Below are 26,648 nucleotides of genomic sequence, written 5' to 3' on the forward strand. Positions count from 1 at the left end.
TTTAATCCAATGTTAAGGATCTTTGCTTTAATATTAGGGCTTTCACTATAAAGAAAAACAACGTACCAAGATTTGCAAGCTGATACGATTCCACATTTCATTCTATCAATAAATGACAGGGAAAGACAGAGAAGGGAATGATTTTCTCTGTGATTGATGATCCGACAATCTGCAGATCTAGAAGTATTCTGTCAAAGTGGTGAGCTATCAATTTGTTTAGTCTTAGTTAAGGCAACATTCTATAGACACAGCAGAATCTGCTCAGAATTAAGGTTTTAATGAGACCAGATGATGCAGCTAAATTTCAATTGTCAAGAATTCTGAGAGATGCCTTTTCCTCATAATAGCTAGTGATGTAACTTCTGTGACTGGGAAATTCGTTGTTTTTAAAACACCTTAGACACACCTGGATAATTCCTAAATCCTGAACTGCTAGGTGTGCCTTGAGCAGAGGGTTGAGGAGCACTGATATATATAGTATATAATTGTCGGTGGTGTTTAGTGAGTGAGTGTGTTGGACTTTTTATGTTGTATCAATTGGTCCAAATAGTACCCTTGTATGCATGTTTAAGTGAGTGTAGCCTGTCTGGTTTCATATGTGTATGTATGGAGAGTTTATGCCCTTCAAACTTGCAGTGGCAAGTAACTTTTAAGGACTGGCTAGTAGTGTATGACTATATACACTGGCTGGCCAAAATAAAAGTTGCCACCTGGATTTAACTAAGCAAATAGGTAAGAGTCTCCTTTTGGATAGTTACTGCATGGGCGATTTTCTTTCAGCTAGCAACAAGTTATTTAACCCCAACTGATGCAATGAGTAGCTTCTCATTTCTTAAACAACCATGTCGAAAGACACATACCATGGTCGTGGAAACGATGTTAGCCTGTTTGAGAAGGTTCAAATCATTGGCATGCATCAAGCAGAGAAAACATCTAAGGAGATTGCAGAAACTACTAAAATTGGGTTAAGAACTTTCCAACGTATTATTAAAAACTGGAAGGACAGTGGGGAACATCCAGTGATGGACGCATCAGGGCAAAAAGAGAGGCGGATGAAGTGATGCAACCATCATGCCTACTGCCTACTGTACAAGCCTGTGGGGGCAGTACTATGATCTGGGGTTGCTGCAGTTGGTCAGGTCTAGGTTCAGCAACATTATGTACCCATAGAATGAGGTCAGCTGACTACCTGAATATACTGAATGACCAGGTTATTCCATCAATTAATTTTTTCTTCCCTGATGGCATGGGAGAAATAATTGTCCAACCCTCAAAATTGTGGCCAGCCATAAATATAGCCCCACCATAAAAAAAAACTCTACCTACTCCCCGATCTAATAATAGTGAGGAAGGCCAAATACATAAATAAATAAAATAAAAAAATAAAATGTTAAACTTCCCAGCAAACAATTTTTTTTTTTATTGAATCTTTAATTTTAACCCTCCACCCATTGCCCACAGGTATGGGCACGGAAACAGATGTGCTAAGTCCCCCTGATGTTTACACAGGCCCCATCCCAAGAGGATTTATTAGCATCTGGGAACCAATAATTACTTTATCATTCTCTCACAGTGCCAAACCCACTCTCCACAGTGTAGAATTCCTTGGTACTGTAGAGAATAAGATGATGGATAGGAATCACTGAGGAGAATGATATGAGCATGGGCAAAGTCCCCACAGAGTGTGTCAACCACCTTCCATTTTATTCCCTACAATTAGAGATGTCGCAAACATAAAATTTTCCGTTCGCAAACGGCGAACGCGAATTTCCGGAAATGTTCGCAAACGTGCGAACCGGGCGAACCGCCATAGACTTCAATAGGCAGGCGAATTTTAAAACCCACAGGGACTCTTTCTGGCCACAATAGTGATGGAAAAGTTGTTTCAAGGGGACTAACACCTGGACTGTGGCATGCCGGAAGGGGATCCATGGCAAAACTCCCATGGAAAATTACATAGTTGATGCAGAGTCTGGTTTTAATCCAGAAAGGGCATAAATCACCTAACATTCCTAAATTGTTTGGAATAACGTGCTTTAAAACATCAGGTATGATGTTGTATCGATCAGGTAGTGTAAGGGCTACACCCGCTTCACAGTGACAGACCAAACTCCCCGTTTAACGCACCGCAAACAACCGCAAACAGTCCATTTGCACAACCACAAACTCCCCATTTGGTTGGATACCAAGCTAGCCATGTCCCGTTCCTTGTCCTAACTGATGTCATTGAAGGTCTCTTCCTCCACCCAGCCACGTACAACACCAAGGATCCCCGAAAGGTGACAACAAGCCCCCTGGGACGCCTGCTGTGTTTGGTCTTCCACCTCCTCAAAGCCACCTTCCTCCTCTGACTCCTCAGACTCCTCTCTCTGCGTTGCCTCTCTCTGCGTTATTATAAGGTGTGTTAAGTAGTACTATTCCTATCAGTTTAATCCCTGTTACGTCCCCTATCAGGAGACGTGTATATGGCATCGATTTTAGGAACCGGGAGATGGAAAAAGATGCTTGGTCGGTCCTCCTACTTCAAATTTGGGGCACTGCGCGTGCAATCTAATGTGCCACCAGATAGGAGTGGTGTGTTAAGTAGTACTATTCTTATCAGTTTAATCCCTGTTACGTCCCCCTCATCAGGCCTTTTTTAGTCGAATGTATCGCCCACTGTCAGTCCCTTCGGGATCCATCCCTCATTCATCTTAATAAAGGTGAGGTAATCTAGACTTTTTTGACCTAGGTGACTTCTCTTCTCAGTGACAATACCTCCTGCTGCACTGAAGGTCCTTTCTGATGGGACACTTGAAGCGGGGCAGGCCAGAAGTTCTATCGCAAATTGGGCTAGCTCAGGCCACAGGTCAAGCCTGCACACCCAGTAGTCAAGGGGTTCATCGCTCCTCAGAGTGTCGATATCTGCAGTTAAGGCGAGGTAGTCTGCTACCTGTCGGTCGAGTCGTTCTCTGAGGGTGGACCCCGAAGGGCTGTGGCGATGCGTAGGACTTAAAAAGCTCCGCATGTCCTCCATCAACAACACATCTGTAAAGCGTCCTGTCCTTGCCGGCGTGGTAGTGGGAGGAGGAGGATTACTTTCACCTCTTCCCCTGTTAGATTCCCGTTGTGCTGTGACATCACCCGTATACTTGTCATGGGCTTGTCACCAGTGGGGTACCTCAGGGATCTGTACTTGGACCCATTCTCTTTAATATTTTTATTAGTGATATTGCAGAAGGTCTTGATGGTAAGGTGTGTCTTTTTGCGGATGATACTAAGATATGTAACAGGGTTGATGTTCCAGGAGGGATAAGCCAAATGGAAAATGATTTAGGTAAACTAGAAAAATGGTCAGAGTTGTGGCAACTGACATTTAATGTGGATAAGTGCAAGATAATGCATCTTGGACGTAAAAACCCAAGGGCAGAGTACAGAATATTTGATAGAGTCCTAACCTCAACATCTGAGGAAAGGGATTAAGGGGTGATTATTTCTGATGACTTAAAGGTAGGCAGACAATGTAATAGAGCAGCAGGAAATGCTAGCAGAATGCTTGGTTGTATAGGGAGAGGTATTAGCAGTAGAAAGAGGGAAGTGCTCATGCCATTGTACAGAACACTGGTGAGACCTCACTTGGAGTACTGTACACAGTACTGGAGACCCTATCTTCAGAAGGATATTGATACCTTAGAGAGAGTTCAAAGAAGGGCTACTAAACTGGTTCATGGATTGCAGGATAAAACTTACCAGGAAAGGTTAAAGGATCTTAACATGTATAGCATGGAGGAAAGACGAGACAGGGGGGATATGATAGAAACATTTAAATACATAAAGGGAATCAACACAGTAAAGGAGGAGACTATATTTAAAAGAAGAAAAACTACCACAACAAGAGGACATAGTCTTAAATTAGAGGGACAAAGGTTTAAAAATAATATCAGGAAGTATTACTTTACTGAGAGGGTAGTGGATGCATGGAATAGCCTTCCAGCTGAAGTGGTAGAGGTTAACACAGTAAAGGAGTTTAAGCATGCATGGGATAGGCATAAGTCTATCGTAACTATAAGATAAGGCCAGGGACTAATGAAAGTATTTAGAAAACTGGGCAGACTAGATGGGCCGAATGGTTCTTATCTGCCGTCACATTCTATGTTTCTATGTTTCTATGTTTCTATACGCTGTGTAAAGCATACTTTTTAATTTATTTTGGAACTGCTGCATCCTTTCCGACTTGTGGTAATTCGGTAACATTTCAGGCACTTTCTGCTTATACCGGGGGTCTAGTAGCATGGACACCCAGTACAGGTCGTTCTCCTTCAGCCTTTTTATACGAGGGTCCCTCAACAGGCACGACAGCATGAAAGACCCCATTTGCACAAGGTTGGATGCCGAGCTACTCATGTCCCGTTCCTCATCCTCAGTGATCTCACTGAAGGTATGTTCTTCCCCCCAGCAACGTACAACACCACGGGTACCAGATAGGTGACAACGAGCACCCTGGGATGCCTGTTGTGGTTGGTCTTCCTCCTCCTCCTCAAAGCCACATTCCTCCTCTGACTCCACTTCCTCACAATCCTCTTCCAGCGTTGCCGCAGGTCCAGCAAGCGATGCTGATAAGGCTGTTTCTTGTGGTGATGGTGACCACAACTCTTCCTCTTCACGCTCATCTACGGCCTGATCCAGCACTCTTCGTAGGGCACGCTCCAGGAAGAAAACAAATGGTATGATGTCGCTGATGGTGCCTTCGGTGTGACTGACTAGGTTTGTCACCTCCTCAAAAGGAGGCATGAGCCTACAGGCATTGCACATGAGCGTCCAGTAACGTGGCAAAAAAATTCCCAGCTCCGCAGAAGCTGTCCTAGCACCCCGGTCATACAAATAGCCATTAACGTCTTTTTCTTGTTGGAGCAGGCGGTCGAACATTAGGAGTGTTGAATTCCAACGTGTCGGACTGTCGCAAATCAAGCGCCTCACTGGCATGTTGTTTCGCCGCTGGGTATCTGAAAAGTGCGCCATGGCCATGTAGGAACGCCTGAAGTGGCCACACACCTTCCTGGCCTGCTTCACGACGTCCTGTAAGCCTGGGTACTTATGCACAAAACGTTGTACGATCAGATTACACACATGTGCCATGCATGGCACATGTGACAACTTGGCCAAATTTAATGCCGCCAACAAATTTCTTCCGTTGTCACAAACCACTTTGCCGATCTCCAGTTGGTGCGGAGTCAGCCACTGATCCACCTGTGCGTTCAGGGCGGACAGGAGTGCTGGTCCGGTGTGACTCTCTGCTTTCAGGCAAGTCAACCCCAAGACGGCGTGACACTGCCGTATCCGGGATGTGGAATAGTACCTGAGGAGCTGGGGGGTGCCGTTTATGTGGAGCAAGACGCAGCAGCAGAAGAGGGCTCAGCCGAGGAGGTTATGGAAGAGGATGGAGTAGGGGGAGTAGAGGAGGTGGCAGCAGGCCTGCCTGCAAGTCGTGGCGGTGTCACCAACTCCTCTGCAGAGCCACGCATTCCATGCTTGGCAGCCGTCAGCAGGTTTACCCAATGCGCAGTGTAGGTGATATACCTGCCCTGACCATGCTTTGCAGACCAGGTCAGATGGACCCTTGCCCCAACACTGTGTGCCAGACATGCCATTACTTCCTTTTGCACAATCGAGTACAGGTTGAGGATTGCCTTTTGTGCAAAGAAATTTTGGCCGGGTACCTTCCACTGCGGTGTCCCAATAGCTAAAAAATGTTTGAACGCCTCAGACTCCACCATCTTGTATGGTACAGCTGGCGGGCTAAGAGTTCAGACAAGCCAGCTGTCAGATGCCAGGCAAGGGGGTGACTTTGTGACATTGGCTTCTTACGCTCAAACATGTCCTTGACAGACACCTGACTGTGGGCAGATGAGCAGGAACTGCTGAAGGCGAGAGACGGAGTGGCGGATGGTTGAGAGGGGTCAAGGAGGACAGCAGTGGTTGACGTGGCTGAAGATGCAGGACCAGGAGGAGGATGGCGGCTTTGAGTTTGTGTGCTGCTTGTACTCGTGTGTTGATCCCATAGGTGTTTGTGATGTGCGATCATGTGCCTTCGCAAAGCAGTTGTACCTAGGTAGGTGTTGGACTTCCCACGACTCAGTTTCTTTTGGCACAGGTTGCAAATGGCATCGCTGTTGTCAGAGGCAGACACACAAAAAAAATGCCACAATGCTGAGCTCTGCAATGACGGCAATCTGGTGGTGGCAACAGCATGCGTTGATTGGCGTGCTGTCTGGCTGACCCCGGGTGCCGATGCATGCTGTCTGACTCTGCCACTAGCTCCTTGCAACGACCTCCCCCTGCTTCCAACTCGTCTCCTCCTCCTCTCTGTCTCCCCATCTGAACTTTCCCCCTGTTCTTCTATTCTTCTAGCGGGCACCCACGTGACATCCACGGACGCATCGTCATCATCAACCGCTTCACTTGTATCTGACAACTCAGCAAAGGAAGCAGCAGTGGGTACAACATCATCATCATCACACCCTACGTCCATGTGTGTAATGCTGCCTGACTGAGACATATCCCTGTTATCTACATCCTCTGGCAATAATGATTGCGCATCACTCATTTCTTCCAACTGATGTGTAAATAACTCCTCTGACAGATCAAGTGAAGCGGCTGTGGTGCTAGTGTTGGTGGTGGCGGCAGGCGGGAGAGTGGTAACTTGAGAGGTGCCCTAAGCTAAGCTGGAGGAGGATGGTGCGTCAAGGTTCCGAGCGGAAGCTGTAGAAGATTGGGTGTCCTGTGTTAGCCAGTCAACTATGTCCTCAGAACTTTTCGAGTTCAGGGTACGTGGCCTCGGAACACTGGGCATTATTCTAGGGCCAAAGGGAATCACAGCACCACGACCACGACAGCCCCTGCGGGGTGGCCTGCCTCTGTCTGTCATTTTTTTTATTGATTAGTGGTACTATGTGTGCAAGCTACTGTGACAACAGATATGAGTGGCACTGTGCACTGGCAGAAGTTGGCAGAGTAGACGCTGTAGACCTGACACACACACTTGCAGACAACTAACTGCTATTCAATCTATTACAGTCAAAAAAAGTTTTTTTTTTTTTTTTTAAATGTACACTACTGTTACACCAGATATGAGTTGCACTGGTGTGACACTGTGCCCTGGCAGGCCCTGAAACGTACACGTGTGAAGGAAACTGACTGCTATTATTTCACAGTCAAATTTCTAGTTGTTTTTTTTTAATGTACACTACTGTTACACCAGATATGAGTTGCACTGGTGTGACACTGTGCCCTGGCAGGACCTGAAACGGACACGTGTGAAGGAAACTGACTGCTATTATATTACAGTCAAAAAAGTTTTGTTTTTTTTAAATGCAAGTTATTGTGACACCAGATATGGGCAAGTGGGCACAGTATACGCTGTGAGCCTGACACACACGCTGGCAGGCAGGCAACTGCAATTAGATGACACAGAAAAAAAAAAAGCAGACTGATGTTCTAGCCCTAAAAAGGGCTTTTTGGGGTGCTGTCCTTACAGCAGAGATCAAATGAGTCCTTCAGGACTGTAGTGGACACTGAATACACTAGCCTATCTATCAGCAGCAGCTACACTGTCCCTCCTCTCACTAAGAATGCAGCTTCCGAATGAATCTAAAATGGATGCTGTCCAGGAGGTGGGAGGGTCTGGGAGGGAGGGTCTGCTGCTGATTGGCTGGAATGTGTCTGCTGACTGTGAGGTACAGGGTCAAAGTTTACTCAATGATGATGAATAGGGGGTGGACCGAATATTGCATATGTTCGCCCACCGTGGTGAACGCGAACAAGCTATGTTCGCCAGGAACTATTCGGGACATCTCTACCTACAATGTCAATTCAAGTGTGTGTTGTGTCTATTTTATTCTTACCCTGTAATAAAACTGTTACGCACTAACACACAATGAACAATACATTACATGGACACATAACAATAAGACTCGCAGCAAAGCTCATTGTTTATGAATATTTTATTTTTATTTTATTTTTTTGCTGCACGGCAATGAAATAATTGAAGGTACAGTTTGGCATGTACAGCATTTTATTTACTTGGACAAGTCGCTCTTTATTTTTTTTTTTTAAGTGAAAGAGATGTCACTCACAGTTGTGTTTAGCATGTGTAACCAGCCTCCAGTTTTATGCTAAACTATTAAAAAGTGGGACTCTACACCTTTTCTTAACATAAGTGTCACTTTTTACATTTTATTGAAGATCAAAGGTAATAAAAATAATTGTAACATCACTTTTTAAGCGATAAGGATTTGACAGTTAAAGTAGTCAAAGTGAAATAAACTTAATTTCAGATAAATGTACAAATGTAAAAAATACTTGTTCTGACAAACTGTACATCTAATAAGATAAACTGCATGTTATAACATTTTTCTAAAAGTATTATTAAAATATAAGTCTTTTTTCAGCCTATGTAACTAGGTACATGCAACTGTATTTCTCATTAAAATGTAATGACGAAGAGAAAACTAGGAGGTCACTTTGCTCTAATCTCTGGAGATTTAGAGAGACCAAGAGCATGTGTCCCCTCATGGGCTTCTGACTCTGCTGCACGAATGGCAACTCAATGGAAATTCCAGAAATTTCTTCTTAACCCCTTCCCGACTGCGGACGTATCAGGTACGTCTGGCAGAAAACAGTCCATAATGACCTTGGACGTACCTGGTACGTCTGCACCTATTTTGAGCTCTGGAAGCTCTGATAGTATAGCAGTGATGTACTGCATGTGATGAGTGCCTTGAGGGGTCCTGGCACTCCGTGCATATAAAATAATATATATAAAAAAATAAATATAAAATAAAGAAAATGATCAATATTAACTCCCCCCCCCCCTTTTTTTTTCGAAAGGCAGTGAATCATGGGGCTTCTGGGGGCGTCCTAGCATGCCGCATCATTAGGGGCAGGCTGGAGTCATACAATCACAGCTTGCCCCATTAGCAATTTCATCCCAAGTGTGTTCCCCATTTCTCTGATTAGTGTGGATCTGCCTCCCTCTCTTCATTTGTGTTTTAGTGTGAGAGAGAGAGAGAGAGAGATCTGTGGTTTAGCTAGAGAGATTTAGGTATTTATAGGTAGGGATTTGTAAAATCTTGAGACCCAAAGGCTCTTTTCAGAGCCATTAACCTCTGTCTTGCCAGTGATCACTATAATCACTGGCTCTTGCACAGCAGATCTTTTCTGCTGTTTGTGCCTTTTTTTAGGGGTTCATTTTTTTGTGATCTTTTTGGAGACCCAAAAGCTCTTTTCAGAACGATTAACCCCTGCCCTGCCAGTGATCACTATACAGATCACAGGCTCTTGCACAGCATCACTTATTTTGCTGTCTGTTCATTTTTTCAGGGGTTATTTTTTTTTTTTTTGTGACAGGTCACTAAGTAAAGCAATTGTGATCATGGCACACGGGTCACGGAAGACAACCCGCGCTGAGCAGTCATATGCCACCCTTGCGCTAGAGTCTGACGCGTCTATGTCAGACTCTGACCCTGATTTTGACCCTGCCAGGTGCTCAGATACATCATCACTCGATACAGTGTCTACTGCTAGTGATGTATCTGGTGATGTTGTATCTGTGCTTGCTAGTCCCCCTGCCAGAAGGAGACGTGCTGCTCCAGCTGGCAGAACTGCTGAGGAGTGGGTAGTGCCTCATAACCAGAGGCCAGACATCCCATCCTTTACTGCAAATCCTGGCATTAATTTGGATGTCACAGGATTTAGCCCTCAGCAGTTTATGGAGGTGTTTCTGGGCGATGATGTATTGGGGAACATTGTCGCCCAAACTAATTTATATGCCCATCAATTCCGAGCTAAAAAACCGGACTCTTTTTTGGCAAAGCAGCAATGGGCCCCCATCGATGTGCCAGAATTTAAAAGATTCTGGGCATTGACTATGCTGATGGGCATCATAAAGAAGCCCTCCATCCGCTCCTACTGGAGCAGTAGCCCCATCTGCTCTACCCCCATTTACTCCCAATGTATGTCGAGGAAGAGGTATGAAATGATTCTGCATTTCATGCACTTCAGCGACAACAGCCTGTGTCCCCCTAGGGAGCATCCCCAGTTTGACAGGCTGTATAAAATCCGCCCCCTGATTACCCACTTTGCTGCCAGGTTTGCAGAGGCTTATACACCTGGAAGGAATATATGCGTGGATGAATCCCTGATGAAGTATAAGGGAAGGCTGGGATTCAAGCAGTATGTTCCTTCCAAGCGCTCTAGGTATGGTGTAAAGATGTATAAGCTCTGTGATAGCGAGACTGGGTATACTCAGGCCTTCCGGGTGTACGAGGGAAAGGATAGCCACCTTGACCCTCCAGGTTGCCCAGAACATATGGGAACCAGTGGCAAGATTGTCTGGGACCTGATATTCCCCCTGATGAACAAAGGGTACCACTTGTATACTGACAATTTTTATACAAGTGTCCCTTTGTTCAAGCTACTGTACTGTTTTGATACAGTAGCTTGCGGCACAATTAAAAAGAACAGCACAGGTTTCCCAGGACAACTTGCACGCACCCGGCTACGGAGGGGGGAGACCTCAGCTCTGCGCCAAGAGGAGCTGTTGGCAGTTAAGTACAGAGACAAGAAGGATGTGTACCTTCTTACCACCATCCACACTGAGGGGACTGTGGAGGTCCCTGTACGTGGCAGAGCTGAGAGAACGAGGAAGCCAGTGTGCATCAAGGCCTATAACCGTCATATGGGTGGGGTTGATCTGGCAGATCAGCTGCTGCAGCCCTACCTAGTTATACGAAAGACAAGGGCCTGGTACAAAAAGGTTGCAATCTACCTAATGCAGATTGCAACCCACAACACTTTCTTGTTGTTCAAAAAAGCAAACCCCGGGACGCAACTGAGATTTTTACAGTTTCAGCTCCAGATCATTTCGGGGATTTTGTACCGTGATGCACCTGCTCCCCGGGCGGTGATGGGAGAGAGCAGAGTTGGGGCTACACATTTTATTTTTAAAATCCCCCCTACTGCGGCAAAACAGAGTCCCCAAAAAAGATGCAGGGTCTGTTCTAAGAGGGGGCAGAGAAAAGACAGTGTATATTACTGTCCTGATTGCCCTGGGCAGCCTGGACTCTGCATTGGAGACTGTTTCAAACGATACCACACGCTGGCCCATTTTTAATTTATTTTTTGCCGTTCAGTTATTTTTTTTTGGTGTCTTTTTCTTTGGGGGGGGTTGTTACATTTACCCCGTGCATGGGGGGCATGGGTGTCCTTAGGAGGCCTCGCAGAAAACAACCCTGTAAGGGGTCCGCGGGCGGCTAGTAGGGGAGGCTGCTCGCAACTCGGAGCACTCACCCTCAGTCCATCGCCGCCCGCGGTTTCCCCTCCTCCTACCTGTCGGCGAGCGGCGTCTCCTCTCCGCCGCTCGCATCCGTCACGCCTCCCAGCGGCAGCATGTATAACGCTGCACGCTGAAAGGTCGTTGATTTATGCAAACGCCGGGGTCACGTGAGTGACCCGGCGTTAAAGCAACAGTACCACAATCACAGTGGGAGGCTTAGATATCTCCCACATGTGATTGTTAATTCTGATTGGAAGTTATCCAATCAGAATTTAACCTAGGGTATTTATACTCACCTTTCCTGTTCCTCCCTGCCCTGTTGTGGTCTTTGCTGTATAGTATTGATTCTGAACTTGTGATTTGTGGTTACGTACTCTCTGGCTTGTTAAGCTGACTTTGTGACTTTCTCCTACCCTTTGACCTCGGCTTGTTTCTCGTTATTCTGTTTTCTGGTTCCCCTGACTCGGCTTGTCTCCTGACTATTCTGTGTGTGCTTAGCCCGGCCACTCTAAGGTCCGGTACGGCACCTTTTCTGTGTGTGTGTGTGTGTGTGTGTGTGTGTGTCTGTTAGCGTGTTAGGTTCCCGGAATCGTGATAAACCCGGGGTGTGTTCCACAGTCAAAAAGCGGTGTGCGTGTCTACGTTTCAAGTATGTACCCTTTTGTGGCGATATATAAAACTGGGGTATGTGTTAAGCCCCAAGCTAAAGATAGGCCTATCAGAAGACATACTCTCAATTTCAACTCAAATGGCAAGTCATTCAATTGTTACCGTACCTTCCCCAAATCCTGGCAGACCTATGCATGGGGGGGGGGGCATGGGTGTCCTTAGGAGGCCTCGCAGAAAACAACCCGGGGTGTGTTCTTGCAATAACCAACAGCGGGCTCTCCTAAATCACAGTCAAATAGCGGTGTGCGTGTGTAAAATTGAGGATTGAACAGTTACCTCCACACACGTTCTTCAACTTGTTTTATCTTTTTTCTGGCTAAAAAAAAGTTGCATCAAAGCACTCCACATACATGCAATACCTCGGGGTGTCTACGTTTCAAGTATGTACCCTTTTGTGGCGATATATAAAACTGGGGTATGTGATAAGCCCCAAGCTAAAGATAGGCCTATCAGAAGACATACTCTCAATTTCAACTCAAATGGCAAGTCATTCAATTGTTACCGTACCTTCCCCAAATCCTGGCAGACCTATGCATGGGGGGGGGCATGGGTGTCCTTAGGAGGCCTCGCAGAAAACAACCCGGGGTGTGTTCTTGCAATAACCAACAGCGGGCTCTCCTAAATCACAGTCAAATAGCGGTGTGCGTGTGTAAAATTGAGGATTGAACAGTTACCTCCACACACGTTCTTCAACTTGTTTTATCTTTTTTCTGGCTAAAAAAAAGTTGCATCAAAGCACTCCACATACATGCAATACCTCGGGGTGTCTACGTTTCAAGTATGTACCCTTTTGTGGCGATATATAAAACTGGGGTATGTGATAAGCCCCAAGCTAAAGATAGGCCTATCAGAAGACATACTCTCAATTTCAACTCAAATGGCAAGTCATTCAATTGTTACCGTACCTTCCCCAAATCCTGGCAGACCTATGCATGGGGGGGGCATGGGTGTCCTTAGGAGGCCTCGCAGAAAACAACCCGGGGTGTGTTCTTGCAATAACCAACAGCGGGCTCTCCTAAATCACAGTCACATAGCGGTGTGCGTGTGTAAAATTGAGGATTGAACAGTTACCTCCACACACGTTCTTCAACTTGTTTTATCTTTTTTCTGGCTAAAAAAAAGTTGCATCAAAGCACTCCACATACATGCAATACCTCGGGGTGTCTACGTTTCAAGTATGTACCCTTTTGTGGCGATATATAAAACTGGGGTATGTGATAAGCCCCAAGCTAAAGATAGGCCTATCAGAAGACATACTCTCAATTTCAACTCAAATGGCAAGTCATTCAATTGTTACCGTACCTTCCCCAAATCCTGGCAGACCTATGCATGGGGGGGGGCATGGGTGTCCTTAGGAGGCCTCGCAGAAAACAACCCGGGGTGTGTTCTTGCAATAACCAACAGCGGGCTCTCCTAAATCACAGTCACATAGCGGTGTGCGTGTGTAAAATTGAGGATTGAACAGTTACCTCCACACACGTTCTTCAACTACTGTGGGGTGTAAACTTTTCAAATATATGCACGCTCATGGCAAGAAAATACATTGGGATATCTGATAAGGCCCTCAAAACAAGATAGGCAAACAAGATATATAAAATTTGAAAAACGCATATCAGACATTTTGCTTTGCACCCCCCCAGTGAACCCGACAAACGTATGCATGAGTGTTATCGCTGTACTCGGGAGATGATGCCAAGTACATATTGTGGTGTCCTTTGGCAGTAACACCTAACAGGAGCTTAGAATCTATGCACAAAGTAGAATGTGTGAGTGAAAAATAACACCACAAAAACGTTTGACAGAGACTGGTGGTAGAATTAGTGCATGTAAAGTGTTCAAATGCCAACATGTGAAATGCCCTAGGGTGTGTACTTTTCAAAAACATACAGTTTGACTGAGGTGAATTACATTGGTCGGCTTCAGACATGTTCCAACTGGGACATGGGTGCATGATGGCCAGCTGTGTTTTTTTTTGTTTGTTTTTTTTATCATATTTTACTTTTTTTATTCTAGTACATTATATGATATGATGAAAATGATGGTATCTTTAGAATGAACATTTAATAGCCAGAAAAATGGTATATAATATGTATGGGTACAGTAAATGTGTAAGAGGCAAATTACATCTAAACACAACCACTGCAGAAATGTAAAAAGAGCCCTGGTCCTTAACGGTAATACAATTGAAAAATGGCCTGGTCACTAAGGGGTTACTAGCCAGAAAAATGGTATATAATATGTATGGGTACAGTAAATGTGTAAGAGGCAAATTACATCTAAACACAACCACTGCAGAAATGTAAAAAGAGCCCTGGTCCTTAACGGTAATACAATTGAAAAATGGCCTGGTCACTAAGGGGTTACAGGATACTTAACCCCTTAGTGACCGCGGACATACAAGGTACACCCGACAAAAAATGGTTGTTTATATTTTTTATTTTTTTTATTTGGGAATATTTATACATCATATAACATACTGATTACAGCACAAACATAAATTGACAACTTAAAATTAGTACTGCCGAGAAAAAGGGAGATCGAAAACCCGTGGGTTAACATAAAATCTTGATCACAGTGAACATTTTAATTAGGGTAACTAATCAGGTTATGAATGTTCGTTTAATCTTACTAACCACTGATCCCATATATATTGTATTTTTCTTTTAGTTTAACAGGTTGATACCAATCTCTTTTTCCATCTGAATTTGGTTTATTAGTTGAGTATATACTTTGTGCCATATCGGACTACTAGAAGATTTCCGTTATTGTGCAAATATTAGTTTTGTTCCTAATAGGATATGGATAAGTAACATTTTGTGTTTTAACCAATTGACCGGTAGTCCCCCTGCTGGTGAAAAAAGTTAAAAAAAAAAAAGTTTATACGTGTCAAAAAAAAAAAATTTATATATATATATATATATATATACAAGTGTAGTGGCACTCACCCTTAAATAATATCGAGTTTTTTCTACAAAGACCTGAGAGTGCATCTCTTTCCTTCTTGCTTTACACATATATATATATTGTAACGGATCACCTGGCACCCCGACTGGGTACCTCCGTTGAAGGATGCTCCTAGTGCTTCCTGAGGGCTCCAAGCACTCTAGCAGACACCACAACCACCGAACCTGAGAAGCATTCGAATGCTCTCAAGCATTTGAATGCTGTAAACAGCTGAACAGGAAAAGCATACAATCAGCTTACACTCCTGGCAATCAGCATACAATCCAATTCCCCCAATAATGAGACGACACTTTGTTTTGAGGTCAAGCAGAACTGACTGTACTGGCAGATACAGCCTCTTTTATTCACAATCCACAAAGATATTACTTGAAATACAACCAATCAATCCTTACAATACACACAGACACTCCCACACAAAATCCTCCCCTCTGCCTGTGATATGATTACTGAACACAATGGGTAATATAATTATCACAGGCAGAGAAATACAGTTTTATAAAACATATCACAGGGACCCCAAAACATGCAATAACCCCATAAAAATATCCTCGGAACCGGGGGGTGAACCACATATCCAAAATTCACCCAGATCCGTTCAGTAGTTTGGAAGATAAAGTTTAATGCAGATTCCGCAGAACATATACAGGCTATATGAAAAATAATTACTGTATAATGTGTCCCCTGTTGTATAGTTTAAAACTACTGCACGATGTCTTTGTGCACCAAATACCGGCGAGATGGCACCGTGTAGAAAAGTCCAAACAGTGTCTGTGAGTTAAAATGGCCGCCATCCATTGTTCTCACCATGTGCTTCATCCATTGTTCTCACCATGTGCCTCTGATACGTGAAATGGTGGCCACCCAGTAACTCCACAGTATGTCCCCAGATGGTTCTTAAAGGGCCAGCAACATAATAAAATACAATATGCCAAAATCAGTTCCTAGAAGGGCAATACATCCCAGGGCCATAGTCGCAGGGCAGGAGGCTGGCAAACAGGCCCCTCCAAAAACCAGGGGCGAGGTCACTTTCGCCACACACACACATATATATATATATATATATATATATGAGATATACATATATATACATATATTATATTTATATATACTATATATATCTTATATATAATGTCATACTAAGTGTATTTTTTGTTAATATATACATATATTAATATAAAAATACACTTAGAGTAAAATTACACACGTGTATATATATATAATATATAATAGCTATATATATTGTATATATTTATATATATTATTATAAAAAATAAACAATTAATTTAAAATATATATATATATGTAATTTTATTCTAACTGTATTTTGATATTAATATATATATATATATATATACATATATCAATCAAAATACACTTAGAATGAAATGATATATACATCTATGTATATATAAATAAATAAAATTAATACAAAACATACATATTAAAGGAAAAGGAGTGTCTCGGGGAAGAGCTGTATTAGTGATAGCCAATGGAAAACAGTTAATGGTGATATAGCAAGATGCCCAGAAATAAAGGGGTATACCTTTAAGATACTTTTTTAATTTTAAAAGGTGTCAATTATATCCGTACATCCCTTTAAATTTAAAACATAAATACAAATCCTATTTAATGTGAGGTATAGTGCCAAGTGACAACTCACAATTTTTTGAGCTAAAAAACTTAGCTCAAGTTCATGCGCTTTGGTGACCCTACCCCTCCTTTACGTCCAAATTTTCTTAGGGTATTGTCCTAGGTTATTGGCATAAAGGAAACAGTGTAATATTGTTAAAATGTATATGGTTAATAGTAAAGCGCAATTAGGTACTCATAAACCCAGAACCTTCCAATCGGCTCAAATCAAGTCGCATATGTGTTTAAGGACCACATTCCTTCTTTAATGTAGTTGGAAAAATAGTGCTGTAAGTGTATGAAAAGTATATACTTTATTACTTAAAAAACATGTAATATAAAAAATAAATTAGTTAAAAAATACACTTATTCGGCTAAAGTACAAAAAAATTGTCTTAGTCTTAGTGCTCACTGTTCTCCCAGGACGCGTTTCGCCAATAGGCTTCCTCAGCTGGAAAATACTTTGTGTTATATACAAAATATACATATGTCCATACACATAATTACATTAATAATTTCATAAATATACAAGTAGACTTCAAATATATAAATATATATTTAAATTCTATGTGCATATTTATGTAATATTTTTACATAATTAAGTAATTTTATTGATTGCAATTTGGGGGACCTGCCTGACAACTCGGGCGAAAAGTCCAGAGAATTTAATTTGCTAGCACTATATTTAACCCTGTAACTTTCCAAGACACCCTAAATCCTGTACATGGGGGATACTGTTTTACTCGGTAGACTTCGCTGAATACAAATATTAGTGTTTCAAAACAGTAAAACATATCACAGTGATGATTTTGTCAGTGAAAGTAAAGTTTTTTGCATTTTTTACACACAAACGGCACTTTCACTGACGATATATTGTTGTGATACATTTTACTGTTTTGAAACACTAATATTTGTGTTCAACTAAGTCTCCCGAGCAGGGCCGCCACCAGAAATTTTGGGGCCCCTGACAAAGCACAAAGTCTGGGCCCCCCTCCCTCCCTGCCCGGCCGGCCTGCCTCCCCCTCAGTGAATGCAGTATGTGTGTTAGTGTAGTGGATGAAGAGTGTGTGTTAGTGTAGTGAATGCAGAGTGTGTGTTAGTGCAGTGGATACAGTGTGTATGTTAGTGCAGTGAATGCAGTGTGTGTTAGTGCAGTGAGTGTTAGTGCAGTGAATGCAGAGTGTGTGTCAGTGTAGTGAATGCAGTGTGTGTCAGTGTAGTGAATGCAGTGTGTGTGTCAGTGCAGTGGATGCAGTGTGTGTGTGTTAGTGCAGTGTGTGTCAGTGCAGTGAATGCAGTGTGTGTGTCAGTGTAGTGAATGTAGTGTGTGTGTCAGTGCGGTGGATGCAGTGTGTGTGTGTCAGTGCGGTGGATGCAGTGTGTGTCAGTGCGGTGGATGCAGTGTGTGTCAGTGCGGTGGATGCAGTGTGTGTGTTAGTGCAGTGAGTGTGTTAGTGCAGTGTGTGTTTGTGCAGTGAATGCAGAGTGTGTGTCAATGTAATGAATGCAGTGTGTGTGTTAGTGCAATGAATGCAGTGTGTGTGTTAGTGCAATGAATGCAGTGTGTGTGTTAGTGCAGTGAATGCAGTGTGTGTGTTAGTGCAGTGAATGCAGTGTGTTAGTGCAGTGAATGCAGTGTGTGTTAGTGCAGTGAGTGTTAATGCAGTGAGTGTTAGTGCAGTGAATGCAGTGCGTATGTGTCAGTGTAGTGAATGCAGTGTGTGTGTTAGTGCAGTGTGTGTCAGTGCAGTGAATGCAGTGTGTGTCAGTGTAGTGAATGCAGTGTGTGTCAGTGTAGTGAATGCAAAGTGTGTCAGTGTAGTGAATGCAGAGTGTGTCAGTGTAATGAATGCAGTGTGTGTCAGTGTAATGAATGCAGTGTGTGTCAGTGTAATGAATGCAGTGTGTCTGTCAGTGTAATGAATGCAGTGTGTGTCAGTGCAATGAAGGCAGAGTGTGTGTCAGTGTAGTGAATGCAGTGTGTGTGTGTTAGTGCAGTGTGTGTCAGTGTAGTGAATGCAGTGTGAATGCAGTGGATGCAGTGTGTGTTAGTGAGTGCAGTGTGTTAGTGCAGTGAGTGTCAGTGCAGTGAATGCAGTGTGTGAGTGTAATGAATGCAGTGTGTGTATGTGTTTAGTAGTGTATGCATGTAAATGTAGTAATAGTAATTTAAATGTATTTTTGTTATTCCCCCCTCCCTGTTTCTTACCTGGTTCAGGGAGAGGGGAAGATCCTTTGATCCCTGGTGGTCCGGTCAGGTGGAATTGCGGGCCCCCCGGCTCCCTATACTTGCAGAGGGGGCCCAGCGGCCTGCAGGAGGACTTTACAGCATTTCCTGCTCTCACTCCCGCGAGATGTGGTGTGCGCGCCGCGCGGAGCGTTGCCATGGCAACGCTCTAACGGCCGCACGTCTCGCGGGAGTTAGAGCTGGAAAGTGCTTCTGCAGGCCGCTGGGCCCCCTCTGCAAGTATAGGGAGCCGGGGGGCCCGCGGCTGCACATATATATAGCGATGATCGCTATATATATGTGCATTAAGTAATTGTGGGGCCCTGGACTGCCAAAGCAGTCCGGGCCCCCCAGGACCGCCGGGCCCGTGACAACCGTCACGGTTGTCACCCCCTGATGGCGGCCCTGCTCCCGAGTATAACAATACCCCCCATGTACAGGTTTTATAGTGTTTCTGAAAGTTACAGGGTCAAATATAAGGCTCTATTTTACATTTTTTCACAGTGTTATTCCTAGCCAGCATCTGTGATGGGAAATCAGGCAGTCATCTAAACATTTTGATTGAGCTTTAGCTTAGAACACCCTTGAAGGTGTTTAAGGAGATTAGGGCTAGTTTAGAGGATTCTTCTTAGACCTCTCTGAGTCTTTATAGCCCTTCTACCTATCCAGCATTTCTGGAAACTAGCTAAGAGAAAGGGTGGCTGTGTGTCTGTGATACATTTAACTTTATATCACCTTATTGACACTTTTTATGACAGCATCACTCCGGTCTCCATACTCTCTGCCTATACCCATCTATTTAGAGGGAATTTCCTTGCCCCTGGCAATATTATATAATAGGTAATAGTATTAATATTATTACACAATTAGCCACTATAGGGGAATAAGTATAGTATCCCTTTGATATTTATAAATGATACAATAAAGACTTTTGTCCATTACTCAGTTTACTTTAACAAAGGGTACTAACCACGGTATTAGGAAGCATTACTCTGCTTTACCTTTCTCCCTCTATTATACACCTATGCTCACTAGGATTTGTAGGTATCACTTTATTATAGTTGTCTAACCTTTTCCTATGCCAGTTTTAGATCTCCTTCTCGGGAGATTTTTTTCTTTTTTCAGTTTATTAGCATACCTGGGTACAAGCCCTCGGTGGGGCTGGCACCACCACCTGACCACATTTCCTCGTTTCTTCCACTCATACCACTTTTTCCATCTTTGAAGGTGTTTGGCAAAACAAGGAAATAGTCCTCTACTCGTAACAGGGATTAAACTGATAAGAATAGTACTGCTTAACACACCTTATAATAACGCAGAGAGAGGCAACACAGAGAGAGGAGTCTGAAGAAGAGGAGTCAGAGGAGGAAGGTGGCTTTGAGGAGGTGGAAGACCAAACACAGCAGGCGTCCCAGGGGGCTTGTTGTCACCTTTTGGGGACCCTTGGTGTTGTACGTGGCTGGGTGGAGGAAGAGACCTTCAATGACATCAGTGAGGACAAGGAGCGGGACATGGCTAGCTTGATATCCAACCTTGTGCAAATGGGGAGTTTGCGGTTGTGCAAATGGACTGTTTGCGGTTGTTTGCGGTGCGTTAAACGGGGAGTTTGGTCTGTCAATGTGAATCGGGCATAACCCTTACACTACCTGATCGATACAACATCATACAGTAGGTCCCCCCCTACTTTTTATGAACCCCACCCACCGCTCACGGGTGGGGGCAGGCGGGAGGACAGTAGGTCCCCCCCATTGTGATGTATGGCTTCCACCCACCGCGCAGGGGTGGGAGCCGGGGGGGAGGACAGTAGGTCCCCCCAACCTTATCCTTATGTTCTGAATATTACCCTGTATAACAATGTTTGGCATTTAGTGAATATTCCCTATTCTGCCGGTGTCAATCCATATCTGTCAAGTGACCCTATGTAGGAGGAACAGTCCCTATTCTGCTCTGTGTCAGTGTGTATCAGGGTCCCTGAGGACAGGTGTCAATCCATATCTGCCAAGTGACCCTATACAGGGGGAACAGTCCCTATTCTGCTCTGTGTCAGTGTGTATCAGGGTCTCTGAGGACAGGTGTCAATACATATCTGCCAAGTGACCCTATGTACGGGGAACAGTCCCTATTCTGCTCTGTGTCAGTGTGTATCAGGGTCCATGAGGACAGGTGTCAATCCATATGTCAAGGTGTCAATATGTCATATGTCAGGTGTCAATCCATATCCATTGTGATTTAGGAATGTTAGGTGATTTATGCCCTTTATGGATTAAAACCAGACTCTGCATCAACTGTGTAATTTACCATGGGAGTTTTGCCATGGATCCCCCCTCCGGCATGCCACAGTCCAGGTGTTAGTCCCCTTGAAACAACTTTTCCATCACTATTGTGGTTTTAAAATTCGCCTGCCCATTGAAGTCTATGGCGGTTCGCCCAGTTCGCGAACATTTGCCGAAGTTCGCCGTTCGCGAACCGAAAATTTTATGTTCGCGACATCACTATTCCTGACCACAAATATAAACATTTAGAAGAGTCCCAGTTTGAAAAATTGAACTTGAAGAACCAGGGAGGACAGGATTCATATAATTATGTTATTAGTTTATTAAGTTTAGGCACTGTCTAAATTGGACTTTATGATTGCATGGGAGTGGGATCTCCAGAAGGATTTTTTTTTTTTTTTAATTGGCTTAATTTAGATTTCAAAGTGCTATATAGATGATATTTAACCCTATTCACACTTCAGAAAATCTACCCAAATTCAACAAGTTTGTGTTGGTGCAGTTGTGGACAGTTGGGCATTTACTTTCATATATGGTGGCAATGTCCACAAATTCAGAAGTTTTGGAGAGATATTCACAAAGTCATTAAAGATATTTATCCATCCCTTGTAAATTCAGCAATGGAACTTTGTTTATTTAAGATCTTTCCTGATGCTTTTCCTAAAATTGATAGGAAAATGATAGGCCATGTTTTGATTGCGGCGACAACAGTAGTCCCAAGATATCGGAAGTCCAATGCAATTTCTGTGCTCAAGGAAGTTCTAACTTTGTTTTTTGAAAATAAAAGTTATGAGCTTAATCTCAAGTTGTCATTGATCGCGACTGATTCACTCAGTTATCATTGAGATTTTTGGGAAGAGAATATAAAACATAAATATTCTTTATAATTATAATGTGTCTGAGACTGGTAACTCGGCATGACTGCCGCGCCGGTCGCACTATATACCACCTCACTGTCAGCAGCGGTCACCTTGGACAATGGCAACTGATAGGCGCATGATGACGAGTTACATGTATATTGTATAGGCGGAAACTCTGACTGTATAGTATCAAAATCTACCCTGACGAGGTTCCGAGCCTTTCCCAGGGTCTAGAAGCCTCTTCTTAAGTCTTAAGTAAAAGTTTAACATTGGAGGTGAGAAAGCCTATACCTGACATAAAGGACTTTGGTCCTGGCCATGCATGGAAAGCTACATGCTATCCAACTCAACATTGACGGACTGAGTCGTATTCCTTTATTGTTCCTTCCTTTCTTTGTTATAAACCAAAAATGTGCTGTGTCCACCTGTTGTTCTGTTGAATATTGTAATTTGCACTCAGAAGCTGGTGTAGCTTTGAGTAAATGATGGAGATACATGCACGACAAAAATAAAGAATTTAAAAAAAAAAAATAATTATAATGTGTCTGGAAGAGAGCTTCAGGATTTTGTTGTCTTTATTTTATGTTCTCTACACCATATTTTATCTTTGGATGCAGTGACTAATATATATATCCACTTAAGTATGCTATGTTTTATTAATTATTACGTTAATTTGATACACCTTGTATGTATCAGTTCATTATGAGACAAAATGGAATGTACTTTGCATTTTATTAAATGGATACTTTTTCCCCCCTTTATTTTTGTGTGTTTTTTTTATTATTTATGTTGTTTATGTTTTCTACTATTGTTAAAAATTGCAAAACTATTCAATAAAAAACATTTGGCAAGAAAAAAAAATCTTTCTACTTAAAAGCTTTCTACGTTTGACTTTATTCTGTTTGCTTATTGGTATGATACTTCAAGCAATACAATAATTACATGTCATTTTAATCTGGGCAAGAGTTTCAAAAAAATTTAATTAGAAATGTAAAGTGTAAAAAAAAAAAAATATATATTTCCAAATCTTGGTCAAATGATGGCAAGTAGAAAACAGATTTGCCTTATTTTGACTAGAAATAAGCTTGTGGCCCATATCATAATCCTTTGGAGTCTTTTTTGGATGTGTAAAAATTCTATACTATTATGCATCTGTAGCATACCATTTTATTATTGTTTAAATATGTTCCATATCCTTTCACAGCTCTATACGAAATATGGGAATATGCCTGGATATATCAATATAGTAGCACTCTATTATTTTTAAGTCTATCTAGCTATCTATCTGTCTGTCTATCTATTCATCCAATAATTAGAGATAAAGGGTAGGTAATATTAATAACTAAAATTATACAAATAGATTTTTTTAAATGTATTGCAATAGGGACATGTTTGTGAAATATCTCTTTTAATACTGCAACAATAAGGTTTAATAATGGTAGTATTTAGGATTATTGATAATGTATTGTGGGAACATTACGTACATAGTGACAACCAGAATTCCATCTTGCTTGTTCATTTTGTTCATTCAAGCTCTTGTTTCATCCATATAAGGTCAATTAAGAGATTAAAAGCACAGCCTTGACCGAGTGAACTCGGTCCACCAAGCCACTAATAACAGATGATGCACTAATAAACTTCACCAAGCTTTCTAGTTATACTTCTCCTTCATAAGTGCACAGAGATATCTTTTTAAGTGCTAGTTCAGTGAATGAAACTCGTATTAAAATAATCTTGTCCCAATAGTTATTGACTGTGAGAGCCTTGTGATACCATAAAACAGAAAGCAGCGGAATTGTACCGATTGCTACAATACTTTCATCTGATGGATTACTTATGGTTCGTGAGATCACAGCTATTTCAATCTCCTGGTGTTATAGCCAGCAAATGTAAAAGCTTTTTTTGTCTTCTCTCTTTTCTCTTGCCATGGAAATGTACTTTTGGGGGGGATATTTTTCAGACATCAAGTTGTACAATTACATTTGAAAACAGGGGTGTAATATAGCATTGCAATAAAAGGCGATATCCAAGGAGGAAACGTGCGTTCCTAGTATATGTGTATTGTCCTTGTGCATTAACCCCTTAAGGACTTGAAGTAGTCTAACACATCATTACAATACAGTTCCTAATACATCTTACCAATGTGCCATATAGTATTCATTTATAGCAGATGTCTGCAAACCTAATGATAAATAACCAAATCCAGAGCATTCCACATAGAAGTGAGTTTTGTTCAACCCTTCACTACGAAGGAATTTACAAAAACATGATCTTCAGAATTCAAGATTTTGTGCTCTGAAAGTTAACATTTATTTTTCATGTCAGTATGCCTAGGTACCCGTGTATGTCCCCGTGTATGTGGACTCTCAGTTTAAAGGGGTTACTATAGTGCCAGGAATACAAAGCTGTATTCCTGGCACAATAGCTCCTCCTGCCCCCCTCCTCCATCGCGTCCCCTCCCTGGAAAATAAAATGTAAAAAACTCTTTATTTACTTGCCTGATCCAATGCCGATGTTCTTAGGCGCTGGGTCTGCCTCCTCCTCCGTCCCGCAACAAACAGGCACTAATACGCATGCACAACAAATGCTGCATGCGCATTAGACCTTCCCAGAGGAAAGCATTGAATCAATGCTTTCCTATGAGAAAAATCTGACACTGGATGTCCTCATGCAGATGCAGGGTCGGCGCGTCCTATAGGCGACTTAGGCAGTTGCCTAGGGCGCACCAGCCTAGAGGGCGCAAGATTTAAGTGACCCGGCAGGAAGGAAGCGCACAGCGCTCCCTCCTACCTGTCAGTCAGTGTAGCACGGCTGGGCGGCGCGGGTGGCGGACTGCGGTACAGTAGCATCTGTTTCCTGTACCCGGCCGGACTGACAGGGCAGAACATATGGGGGGGCAGCACATTTTTGTTTGCCTAGGGTGGCAAAAATCCTTGCACCAGCCCTGTGCAGATGTCCTTATACCAGATGTCCTTATACCAGATCAATCCAGTAAGCCCTCTAGTGGTTTTCCGGTAGACAGCCCCTAGAGGCAGACTTAGTGCTGTAATTTAAACATTGTAGTTTCTCTGGAACTGCAATGTTTAATATTCCAGCACTAAGGCCAATAGGGACACTGTACCCAGACCACTTCAATGAGCTGAAGTGGTCTGGGTGTCTACAGTGTTCCTTTAAGGATCCAATTGGATGATTATGAAATTCAATATAGGTCTTGTCATTCTACAAAATCTTATAGTTAGGGTAAAGGTAGAGCCCTTCTTGGTTACAATAACATCACATAGCGTCCATACTTTTGACTCTCAAAAGTCTGATTTATCTTTGTGTTTTTATGTTCAGTACGCTCACTTGTGTTTTTATAGTTTATAGTCAGTACAAAGGACCCTGGAGTGCTTTAGCATAAAAGAAATGTAAATAAATAAAGACATACTAAACTCTTACATTTGTTAAGGTTTCTTGCCCATAATTTTATTTCTCAACTGAATTTTAAGTATTGATTTGATGATATAGCTGAAGATGATAAACTTGCGATGCTGTGTCTTATTAAATATGTACATACAGTGTACCGGATTATATATATGCATTTATTTGTAAAGAAATAAGATATTGACATTGCTGAATATCCTCAAATAACAGTACTGTATATAAAACAAATACAATATATACATTTTGCTCTTCACAGTGCTTTGTCCTTTATCTCTATATCGTTGCAGCATATTTGAGATGTCACGCTTCACTTTCAGAAGTAAATACGTAAAAAATATAACACAAATAAATAAATAAAAAGAGATGGTATTTTATTACTTACTGAAATCCAAAGTTTGAGCGGTAAGTCTTCTCAATAAGTTGAAATCAAGCAATAGAAGTGAAATGCGGCAGACTCAGTCAGGGTTCAAATGGTACAGCAAATGTTCTGTGGTGGATTACAAGACAAACGTAATAACATATTTAATATCAACACAATCTCATTCTTCAAGTTTACTGCTACAAATATTGTTTTATTTGGTTTCCAAGTACTCTAAAATATAAAAGGAAAAAAAAGAAAAAAAAAGTTGAATTGTAGTATAGTTTAGTAAATCATTTTAAAATACATAGTGCAGAAATATCTATATGCCGTAGTGACCAGCTACTTTTTTTTTCTAGAAGTGACTCTAATCGCGAAGCCCAAATTATTTATTCAAGGAACACGCCAAGCACCATAACCACTACAACATGTTGTAGTGGTTATAGTGCCAGAAGTGCCGTGGCATCCACTCAGGGTAAGTAGTGAAACAGTTTGTTTGGGGTCTGCTTAGCACCGGTCACCTCCTCTTGTGCTGCAGAAGCACTCTGCACTGAGCTAGTCTAGCAGTGCAGGGCTTAACACATTAGCTGTGAGATCTCAGGTACCAGTATCAGCCAATGACCCAGCCATGCACGGCAGGACTTAGCTCAGTGCAGCTAGTAGAATCTCCTTGCAGGATCTTCTAACTCAGGGATATGCAACCTTTGGCACTCCAGATGTTGTGGATTACATGTCCCTTTTCAAACATTATTGCTGTAAGAGCATTCTGGCTGACGTAGTCCACAACATCTGGAGTTAGCTACAAAGCCTACAACCAGTGCCAGTCAGACCTTAGGTAAGTTGTGTACTTACCATGTGATGACACCAGAACACTCCTGGTACCATGCAAAATACAGTAAGGGAAAAAAATATTTGAGCCCCTGCTGATTTTGAA

The sequence above is a fragment of the Pelobates fuscus genome, chromosome 2, assembly GCF_036172605.1.
Source record: "Pelobates fuscus isolate aPelFus1 chromosome 2, aPelFus1.pri, whole genome shotgun sequence".
NCBI classification, from domain to species: Eukaryota; Metazoa; Chordata; class Amphibia; order Anura; family Pelobatidae; genus Pelobates; species Pelobates fuscus.